This window comes from Grammomys surdaster, unplaced genomic scaffold (assembly GCF_004785775.1).
Source record: "Grammomys surdaster isolate TR1022 unplaced genomic scaffold, NIH_TR_1.0 843, whole genome shotgun sequence".
Taxonomy (NCBI): Eukaryota; Metazoa; Chordata; class Mammalia; order Rodentia; family Muridae; genus Grammomys; species Grammomys surdaster.
Genome location: NW_021605262.1, coordinates 1,865,922 through 1,877,724, shown reverse-complemented (window position 1 = coordinate 1,877,724; position 11,803 = coordinate 1,865,922). Strand labels below are relative to the sequence as shown.

The window sequence follows — 11,803 nt, the reverse complement described above, 5'->3', positions numbered from 1 at the left end:
GAATGTGTATATGTGAGTGTGTATGAGTGTGTGAATGTGTGTATGTGTGTGTACATGTGTGTGTGTATATGTGTGTGAGTGTGTGAGTGTGTGTATGTGTATGTGAGTATATGTGTGAATGTGTGTACGTGAGTGTGTGTGAGTGTATGTGTGAATGTGTGTATGTGTGTGTACATGCATGTGTATGTATATATATGTGTGTGTGAGTGTATGTGAATGTGTATGTATGTGTGTGTGAGTGTATGTGTGAATGTGCATATGTGTGTATGGGTGTTTGAGAGTGTGTTTGTGTGTGTGTGTATGTGTGTGTATGTTTCAAAGGTAACCAAATAGCTAGAGCTCCTCAGTCATCACCAGGTACCAGGTTCAGATCTGTGGATACAGTTCATTTACCATTTTCACAGAGGACAATCCTATGGGAAGAAGATGAATGATGGATGAGTTGTTGCTAGGGCTGGAGGGGCAGCAGCCCTATGAGTGTTCAGCCATTTGTAGAACACTACTTCCTGTTCCAGCTCTCTTTTCCATCGGGATATACGTTCACCACTGCATCCTCTCTCCTGTTTTTCTAAGCTGCCTGAGAAATGTCACAGAATTTCTAGCATCTCTTGTTTTACATATATTTATTTATTTTATGTATTTGAGTGATTTGCCTATATGTGTGCCTGTGCACCACATACCATGCTTGGAGTCAGAAGAAGGTATTAGATCCTCTGGGACTGGAGTTATGGGTGGCTATGATCAAACAGGGGTCCTCCACAAAAGTAGCCAGCACTCTTAATTGCTGAGCCATCTCGGCAGCTTCATTCAGCATCTCATTCGCATATACCTCAACAGTAATGGGAAGTGGATTGCTTCTGTACGCTTGTCTCTGGGATTCTGGACCTACTCAACACCAATTACCATTATGCACAGATGCGATCCTCAGTAGGGACTTGCCTCATTCAGTGCTGGATATGACAAGATGTCACAGACCGGGCAGTTACAATGATTAGAAACACAGGTCATCATCGCTATTGTTAAAGACGGAAGCCTAGACTGTAGCATCCGTCTGAAGAGGGATTTCTTGTGGAGTCAGCATGTAGTGGACAGTGGCAGGAAACGAGAAAGAGAGCTGTGTGGTGTTAGGTGAACAGGAGACCCTAACCCAACGCTTGATTTCTAGCAACATTGATCCAGTTATAAGGACAGAGCACCCATGGGTGGTCTACTGTCTCCTCTTATTAACTCAGCTCCATAATCCTGTCACAAGAGAAGTTACATTTCAGCCTTGGATTTAAAGATTGTTTTTTACATGTGTGAGTGTCTGCCTGTTTTTATGTGTACCGTGTGTGCTGTGTCTATGGAGATCAGCAAGGTGTCGGATCTCCTGGAATTGGCATTACTGGTGGTTGTGAGCCACCTCGTGAATGCTGGTAATTAGACCCCAGTCCTCTGCAAAAGCAACAAGTACTCTTTCCCAGTGAGCATGCTCTCCCTCCTTCCAGTCTGAGACTCAGAAGGACAAGTACTGAAGCCATGGCATGGAGATGCCAAGCTCAGTCTTCAGCATGACCCTCTACGCATAGGGCTATGGTTAAATTTCACAGGGTTCGACATGACTGAAACATTGAGCCAGAGTTTGTGATTGATGCCTGCACTCTTGGATTAAAAAAACTCCCCAAGTTCCCTGACCCTAGAGGCATTACAAGTGTGGCCGCTGTGTCATGTGTGTGGCAATAGGCAGGAGAAAGAAGAGAGGCTACACTCAGTGTTTTGATCTGTAGCCTAACACTCCCTGGAATAGGTGAGCCTATGACAACCACCAGTCCAGTGCTGCAGAAGCCTCGATGGGCTACCAGGGCTGGAAGTGAACTGGAGATAGAAGAACCCTGCTTGGGGCTGTTTAGGGCCTCATATGGAGCTACTTGGGCAGTGGAGAAGGGGGTGGTGAGGGCGGAGTCAGAGATGACCACCAGACTGGTGACATGGAGTCCGGACAGTGAGCTAGTCTTAAATGACCAGCAGCCTGATGCTGTGCAGGCCTGAGTGGGGGAGACCATGTACAAGATGCCCCCCTGCCTGTGACATAATGCACAGGCTTGGCATAGCACTCCTGAGATGACCTCAGACACTCAGAGACCCCATATGTCACTAAAAGTAGCAAGTAAGTAGTGGAGAAATGGAAGAGAAAGAGAAACAGAAGGGCACAGTGAAGAGAGAGACAGAGCTGGAGACTCAAGGGCAGTGAGGACCAGCCTGATGTGAGTAGCCAGTGATGCTATTTGGGACCATGGTGGGGTGCTGGTCTATGCTGCCACAGACCACATTTGAGAATGTAGCCTGCAGAAGCAGAGGTCTGTTATCACCAAAGACCAGGCAGCTGTCTCTGGTCTGAGCTGCCACCCGGTGGGAGGCATGTTGCTATCTGATTGCTGTGTAGAACTGTCCCCACCCCTCACTTGGGCATTGCAGGAGAGCTGACCCCCACCCCTATTCAGGAGAACAGGGCCTACACATGGCGGGAGTCGTGGGTGAACCGGGCTATGAGTGTGGGTGAGCTGCCTCTGCTATTTGTCTCCTGTGTGGTTGTCGGTGGCGTGTACTCGCCAGCGAGATAACACAGACACCAAAGTTCTTCAGCAGATCTTTATTAAGATGTTATAGAGGAAAGACCCGCTGGAAAAAGGCTGGCTGGTGGAAACCGGCTGGGAGAAAAGGCCCCGAGCCCCGAGAAGGTCCTGGTTAAATACCCCCTGGAGTGATGTGTACATATCTGGTTGGTTAATTGCCCATAAAATCCTATATGCCTCGGGATGGGCTTGTGACTTCGTGCGCTTTCCCCTCACACAAAGACAGTAAATTACAGAACTTGTGAGAGCATCGGCTTGCCAGAGCTGTCTCTGCTTTCCACGGCTCTCTACATGTGGTAGCATGGAAAAGGGAGAGATACCCTCCTCCCCACCTGTGGCTGGCACTGGAGTCATGAGAACGGGAGAGCTGGACTTGCCCTGCACCATTGGTAGCACTCAAGAGCAAGAGAGGGCCCTGTACCTCACCTGGGCATCACATTAGAACAGGCCCTGGTGGTGGGGGTACAGGTGAGCTACTCCCAAGGATGTGCACATGGGAGAGCTGGCCCCACCACTTATCTGCCATGTGGACATGGGTGAGGGAGAAATGCCAATGCTCGCCTTCACCCTTGCCCTGGCCACCTATGCCTGGTAGGAGAGCTGGCCCTGGGGTCATGAGAACAAGAGAGCTGTCCCTGACCTTAACCTGCAGCAGGACTTGGGAGAGCAGGTCTTGCATCCCACCTGGGCAGCATAGAAGAGCTGACTCTGAGCTTGGGGTTTCAGGTGAGCTGGCCCCAAGGGCATAAGCGCAGGATAGCCAGCCCTGCCTCTTGTCTGCTGCATGGTGGTGGCCTGGACCAGGGAGAGATTCCATCTTCCCTTTCCTTGTCCCTTGCCACCTATGGAAGGTGGGACAGCTGCCCCCCTGTGTCATGAGAGTGGGAGAACTGGTTTTGTCCCTCACCAGTTGCAGCATCTGGGAGAGCAGGCCCTGAACCTCACCTGGGCAGCAGGGTAGAGCTGGCCCAGGTTGCACAGGTTGCTAACTCTAGTTGTTTTGGTTTCCCAAGATGTACTGAAAATCAGGGACTCTCAGAATTTTTTAAAATAAAGGAGTCACATATTTTTATTTTATATGCATTGGTGTTTTGCTTGCACATTTATCTGTGTGATGTTGGGTTCCCTGGAACTGGAATTACAGACAATTGTAAGCTGCCATGTGAGTCCTGGGAATTGAACCCAAGTCCTCTGGAAGAGCAGCCAGTGCTCATATCCACTGAGCCGTCTCTCCAGTGCCTCTTCATGGGTCTGAATGACCTGTAGCACAAGACTGGGACTGTTGAGGCACACAGCCTCACTGACTGAGCAGATGCCGGGTTGTAGCATTTCCAGTACAATTTTCATCTTACTTCCCTGTCCTATGACATAAACCAATCTAGTGAACTTTCATTAATGCCCCCCTCACATACACAGACACACACTACAGAGGAATGCACAATGCACACAGAAACACAGAAACACACATACAGAAACATACATACACACACACCACACAGGGAAATGCACAATGCACGCACACATGAATATATGTACTCATATACACATGCATGTATACATACAGACATACACACATGCACACACACACTTACACACTTGCACACACACACACACACACACACACACACCTCATTCTTTTCCTCTAGAGAACCCTGACTGTTATCATCTATGCTTGGAGCTACTTGGCCTGAAGGTCTGCTGTAGAGCAATGTGTCTTCTGGACTTCAGCACACTCCAGGAAAGTGGAAAACATGGCCAAAGCCCAGACATCACTTCCTTGTGTCCCCTTTCACTGAAGAAATGATATCAGAAAAGATCACTTACTAAGGTGTTGCTTTATCCAAGACAGAGGTAGGTTAGTGTGCCCGCTCAAGCATTCCACCCGACAAACATGCATGACCACGGCTTTGGTGCGTTAACCTCAAATTACATCTATCTTTGAGTGTGTTCTTTATTGTACAGAGACACTATCTCTTTCTTTTCTCAGACAAAAGCACACTGGGAAACATTGCCTCTGTGACTTGGTATTCACCATGCTCAGATGAGATGTGGGCTGGGAAATGAAGGGTTCAGTTCATCATAGATGAGGGATTTTAAGGCTGTCTATTAAAGGGTCATTGATATTCGTAGAGTTGAATCCAGTTTCAATAAACTGACTGATGGTTCTATTACTGTGTTGTCACATCTGTGCAGTGGACTGTGACAGGATACAGCATTGGGCCAATCCACCAGGACACGGGATTTCTTTGCATGACTAAGACATCTTATTTGCTGAGTTTCATGTCTAGGGGACTCGCTGAGCCTGACTTTCTGATCCCCTCTGCTTTGACTGGAGTGCACTTTGTTATTGTTGTTATTGTTATTATCTGAGTTCAGTAAGGTGAACTCAGTTACATGGCTCTACATGTCAATGGGTCTACAGAGATACCTAAGGAATACAATATGAGAAAGCATGGGAGTCTTAAAACAGGGTTCTGTGAAAGAGCCATGTAGCCTTGGCCACCCACCAAACTTCTCTATGCACTAGAAACTTTCCTAAAGAGATTGGAGAAGGGGGGGGTGGTGGCACCAAAGACTCCCTCAGACTGGTTTCCATACATTGGTCATTAGCATGGCAGTAGGTTCAACCCTACTTAAAGGTACTTATGGAATAGAAGGCAAGCCCCTCTGTGTCAGTGCCTGCCTGAGCCCCACAATAAGCTGACTTTGCTGTGTTCATTTTCTTAAGACACATAAACTGTTTTAATGAATCTTTGTTGATAGTCATAAAGATAGTATGTTTAACATTACACACATCCTGGTCTCTGAGGCGTTGGATACTATGAGCCCCTTTGTTAGAATGTTTACCTTTCTCCCATTCCCAAATACCAGCAGTTGTTTGTCCTACATGGGGCACTCCATGACTTCACCTATAGCTTCCATTCCTCTGTCCTTCACACTCAGACCTGGACCTCACACCTCTCCAGTCTCTCCTCATCCCTAACACCTCCAAGTCAAATATTCCTATGCTACTGTGACCTCTCACCTGGTACTTTGTTATTTTCTCTCAGTTTTCTTTCCCTGGTACTGTCCGGAAAGCTTTTTCTTCACTTCCATCCAATCAACCACATCTCAACTCCCTTGTCTACCCAATCTCCCTTTTATGCCAGAGGCCTTGTCTGCCTAACTCACCCATGCTGACATCAGCCTGTCCTCCTGGATTTGGAGCTTGTCATTTCCTATGCAGATCATGGGAACACTGTTTTCCCAGATGGCAGACAAGGAGACATGACAGGGTATGAATGTAGGTAGGTAACTCTGGATCGACCCTCCACATGGAATCCAGCCCATGTCTAGCTATTCATGGAAGGCAAAGCAACATTCTTTTTCTTGACTAACCCTCTCAGTTGAAAGTTGATAGGGAAATGACCGACCCCCTACACTGTGTTCAATGAAGCTAATGCTAGGATAAAATCTCTGAGGTGCTAAGATCTGAAAGGCCATCAAGGAACCCCACTGGATGAAAATACCAGACCTAGAAATTATTGGTAGCCATTGGTAAAGTCAAGTAAAGAGTATCCACTCCAGGTAGGGCCTGGGTTTCACTTCTTAACAAACTACACAATTCTATGGAAGGTCTCACTGGGGTTTGTTGGGAAATCAGTACCGAGAAGCCTGAACGGTAGCCTAGATGATATCCAGGGACTGATGTATGAAGTCTCTAAGGCAAAGTAACAACGTGGATGGAGAGGTATTAAGTAGAATCCATTCTGTCCTCCTCTGCACAACTGGGCCTTTTTAAGGGCCTAGGAGATCAGATGTGAGAAGGAGACTCTAAGATTTCCAGAACAGGGCTAGTGGATTGGGACTAAAAGCCCTAATTCAACCTCTTCATCTGCCTTGCCACACCCAACTGCCAGAGTCGCTCCTCCAACCCAGCCCTGAAGGCCGCCATATTTCTTCAACCCTTCAGCTGTGATTCTCACTGTGGTGGTGGGATGAACTAGGGTGGTAGAGCTCTGGAGGAAAGCTGGACACAGGGCTTTGTGGATATGGAACCCTAGGATTCTGTGTTTGCAGAATGCCCTAGACACAGGGCTTTGGGGATAATGAGTCCTAGGATTCTGTGTTTGCAGAATGCTCTGGAAGCAGGGACACTGGCTCCAGGTAGGCATACCCCTTTAATGACATAGCATACTTGCTCTTGTAAAGATTTGTTGGCTGGAAGGTAGTGAGAGGGGGCCTGGGAGTACAAGGCTGAAGAGATAAGTGAGAGTGTACATTAGGGCAGGGCACTGCTGGGGTGTAAGGCCTGCTGAGATTAATGCAAATGGGCCCCGGAAGAAAAATGCCCAGAGCTCAAGGAGGATCCCAGAGTTCTTACACTGGAGTACAGGGAATGCAGTTCTCCCTGCAAAGACATGAGCCAGGATCTCAGCTAATGGAGAAGAAACACTGTCCCATCTTAGCAACTTGTTTCATGGAAGTTATAACTTAATTTATTCAGGTGGCGGTCTAGTTAGAGAAGGTAAACAAATCCTCTAAGGCAGAATCTAGCCTGATGCTTCTCTGTGGCCCTATCCAATATTATACTGCCCACATTCATCTTAGGGGGGCACCTAAAACAGGATTGGGCCAGTTAGCCAGATTTGTCCACAAAAGTCAAATCAGTACCATGTTCATGACTTTTCCAGAGTCAGAATATGAAGTCACCTTAAAATCACCAGAAGCTTCTATGAAACAGGAGGAAGACTGTCTCCTGGAGCAAGGCCAGCCTCCTAAGGACCATGGCTTAGCTTGAGATGCCAACTGCCACAGTACGAGTGTGCAAGTGTGAGAGAGACCGGCTTTTGTGTCTTCATCTGTCATAATCTGGGCCATAATACTTCCTGTCATGAGCACTCTGCTTTGATGTCCAAGGAGCCTATGGTCACAGCTGGCTGGCTGACATGGTAGCTGTGGTCAGGGATGGATGGCTGACATGGTAGCTGTGGTCAGGGATGGATGGCTTGCATGGTAGCTGTGGCTCCTCATTAGGGCAGAATTCTCTGTAGGGCTCACTACCTCACCATCTCACTGTCTTTGACTCCAAGGTCACTTGGAGGAGTCAAGGAGTTTATACTTGTAAAAAAGATGCAAATGTTCCCTTGCTTTGGGCTCACTTCTAGGGAGATGACATTTGCCATGCGGGCTAGAGAAGAAGCTCAGAGAAATCCCTAAGATGAAAGCATAGAGGGTGAGCATAGCTCTGGTAGCCCGAAGGCCACTGATGCTACGCCAGTCTGCACCTCACACAAGCCTGTTATACTTATGTCTGTCAGCAGCTCTCCTTTATGTTGGGCAAATGAAAAGGCTCCCATCAAATGCCTTTATACTACAGGACCAAGACGAGACCCAACTTCAACTTAGTAAACCAATGAGCTTTAGGGAATTACTTAGGGATATGGACAAGAGGTCTTATGGAAGCATAAAGGACCAAGAAACAACTGTACCCCAAAAGCCCTCAACAGCTCACAGAAGTCAGAAACGTGGAACACACTGCACAGCCCACAGATAACACAACAGTTTGAAGAGTGTCCTTTTCTGGTGACTCAGCTGGCCTGCACCTCTTGCAGGCAGCTCTGTTAGTTCCTGATCCTTCCAGGCAGTTCAGAAATTCTCAGCAGGCCTTGCACCTTATGTACACACAGGAAGTGAGGGGCCTAGAGAATTACATTAGTTTCAAGGACTTCCTGAAGCTATTGAGTTGTTTACTTCCAGGTCTTAAACGTCCCACTAGGAAATGGCAACACAATGGCAGCAAGGCCTTGCTAAGCTCTTCCCCTCACTCTATGAAGTACTTCACCTCAACACCCTACCATGTGCCTCCGCTTTCATCCTACTTCCTACATCTCTTCCACCATGGTTACCCCTCCAGCATCTATTTTGGGATTTCAAGCGTGACATTTTTCTCAAAAGTCTAGCATCGTGGGTGTGCTCACTAGACACTGCCATTGGATAGTTGTAGACTATCGTGGCTGGAGCAGGTGAGAGGGGTGGGCAGGTAGGCACAAGATATTCTGGTCAATTTGCATTTGCCCGCATTCAGAGGATGCAATTCAGAGAGGAGCATGAAGGGGAGTATGTACTCTGAGTGAAGAGGCACTCATCTGTCAGGTGTGTGTGCCCACACGCTTGTGTGTTTATTGCTCTGAAACTGACACATATTTTTTATTTATTTTATTTTTTTGTGGTCTGTGCGAATTTCTGACGGTGACCATTTGAGAAGAACCAAGCTGTTTGTGGTGGTGAAAACCCCAGTCTCCCACAGTCCCTTTCCTTCCTGAGGACAGACCAGAGATAGCAGCCCTGAGCAGACAGATTCCTCCTGACACTTTGCATTTCTTGCCTAAATGGGCTTCAATTCAGTTTAGCTGAGTAGAAAAAAAAAATAATTCCTTTCCGGCTGGAATTTTAAGCAGTGATTCATTTTGGTGGAAATGCTTATAATTAAAAAACAGCCACAACAGGAATGAGGCTCCAGAACATATGAGTCCGGGACAGCTCTGGAGCCCAGGAGGCCCCAAGGTAATGACAGCAGATATGAGAGCAAATTACATCTACAGATCGCTTGTGCCGCTTTCCAGGGGCGAGAGCCCCAAATGGGTCGGTTGATGGAGGCGATTATGAAGTGGGGACTGCCTCTCGGAAATGATTGTGCATATTTAAAAGTCATTAAAATGTTAAGAATTCATAGGTGTAAATACCAGCGAGAAGGAAGAAATCTTCCTGTAAGTGAGTTGACGGTACAGAGTTCCTTTCCATGGGGACCGACTTTCCTGCTTTCGATGCAGTGTCAAGGTCACTTCAAGGGGCGGGGGGGGGTGTTGGGAGAGCACAGCTGTGACACTATCTTCTATGAGAAGGAAAGTAAGGTCATTTCCATGTGTCCTAGCTCTTTCTGCTCTTCTAGCTAAGATTAGGAGAGAAAGATGGGAAGCGCTGCGTGGGGGCCGGGGTGGGTGGGGGGGAGGTAGCTGTGGTGGAGAGGGAGACCTCAGTCTGTTTCTGTTGGTTTCTCTGAGCTCCTGATTGGCAGCATTAGGGCTCAGCGCAAGCTCCTTGGAGTATCCTTGTGACCACACACAGGCTGCAGCAGGTCTCCTAGGCATTCAGCCTCACATTTCTTTGCAACAGTTTTACTTCTGAAGCCATGTGGATGTGGTGTTGACATTGTGTCTGTCCTGTGATGGGGATGTCTTCCAAAGATGTCTCCGTGTTGAGATGGGACCAGTGAAGTGAAGGTCAGTCAGTATCAGGCTCATCTTAGTTCTGACTCTGAGCCAGGAAACCAAAGTCAGACCAAGGCAGGCAGGGGGGTGCAAGGACATTTTCCCTGCTTACTCCTTAATCCCTTCCTTTCTCTTTCTCAGTTTAGCTCTCTCTCTCTGCTGCTGTTTCAGCCTGATGCTGGGACCTTCTAATTCATAGAGAACTTGGTCTTACAGTCTCACGTTGCTGATCAACTGATCTCAGAGAACAAAGAAGGTCCTCTCAGAGGTTGAGGAGTGGGTGTTATTGAGGCAGTGATGGGAAGACAAAGGGAAGCTTGGGTGGGGACCACCCAATAGCCTAACAGTTAGTGGGACACCCTTGGTGTTGCTCAAGTCCCAGATAGGCATTATTACTAGAGCCTACTCCTTAGGGGCAGGTGTACCATGAAAGGCGCAGCTTGAGGTCAAGAGTCCAGATGACTTTATCTTTCCTCGTGCCTTTTCAATACAGTTGCTTTAACTGTGTTTAGGAGCCTGTGATTGACAGGCTGCTATGATCCTGAAGCATGTCTGTTAGCCTAGGTGTTGGATTTCTTTCAAAGCTTAGAGCTAATAGGTCTCTGCTGAACAGAGATGGCAGAGATGCACACTCTAGCTGGCCACTGCCGGAGCTGAGCTGTCAGTGTGAACGAGATTGCAATTCATTAATGATACCAGAGAGCCAACACATACCATTCTCAGCTTGCTCTGTGTTCTGCACTCTGCACCAGATATGTGCACAAGAAGAGGCAAGGACCAGGCTCCTATGGTGTCTTAGTTATTGTTGTATTGCGGTGAGGAGACCCTATAATCAAGGCAACTTATAAGAGACCGTATTTCATTGTGGGCTTGCTTACAGTTTTAGAGCGTTAGTCTGTGACTTCACGATGGAGTATGGCACCTGGCAGGCAGGCATGGTTTTGAGGAATAGCTAGCTGAGAGCTCACATCTGATCTGCAGGTTGCAGAGGGAGGGTGGGGAACTGGGTCCATTGTGAGGTTTTGAAACCTCAAATCCTATCCCCAGTGATATACTTCCTCCTCTTAATCCTTCCCAAATGGTTCCACTGAAAGGGACCAAGAATGGAAACATGAGCTTATGGGGACCATTCTCATTCAAAACACCGTGCTAGGCTTCTGAACTACCATTGCGTCTGAGGCCCATCCTTGTTGCCTGGGCTGTCCTGGGCTATGTGTCAAAGGGCAATGATCTACCGCACATCCTGCCTAGGACACTTTTGAAAGGAAAGACCACAGGTCTGGTTGGGGTGACTGCCAAAGTAACATAGAATGTTATTTTCTGTCTTCCAGGATCAGAGATTGATTCCTGGAGTCATGGTATCATTAAGAATATGGGAGATCTAAGAGGCGTTGGGGAAGGGAAAACTATAATCAATCAGAATCTATTTTCAAGAAACCCCTATTTTCACTTAAAAAAATAATAAAAGTAGAGTAGATAGAACCTTCTGAGATTGGGAAGGTGACTCTGCGCTCTCTCTCTCTCTCTCTCTCTCTCTCTCTTTCTCTCTCTCTCTCCTTCCCTTGACACACTGAGTATCATCAGCATAGCTTGTGAGTGACAGTCCTTCCTGGTCATCGCCTCCTCCCTGTGCCTGTGTGCAAGTCCTCTCCCTCCTCCCTGTGCCTGTGTGCACATTCCCCTCCTCCCTGTACCTGTGTGCACATCCTCCTCCTCCCTGTGCCAGTGTGCATCCCCCTCCTCCCTGTGCCTGTGTGCACATCCCCCTCCTCCCTGTTCCTGTGTGCACATCCTCCTCCTCCCTGTGCCTGTGTGCACATCCCCCTCCTCCCTGTACCTGTGTGCACATCCTCCTCCTCCCTGTGCCTGTGTGCACATCCACCTCCTCCCTGTGCCTGTGTGCACATCCCCCTCCTCCCTGTGCCTGTGTGCACATCCCCC

At 47.9% G+C, this 11,803-nt stretch overlaps 2 pseudogenes; both read left to right on the top strand.

Moving 5' to 3' along the window:
* LOC114634103 overlaps positions 1–11,803 on the top strand; it is a 40,404-nt pseudogene that overhangs the window by 13,423 nt on the left and 15,178 nt on the right.
* LOC114634116 lies at positions 1,669–1,775 on the top strand (annotated as a pseudogene).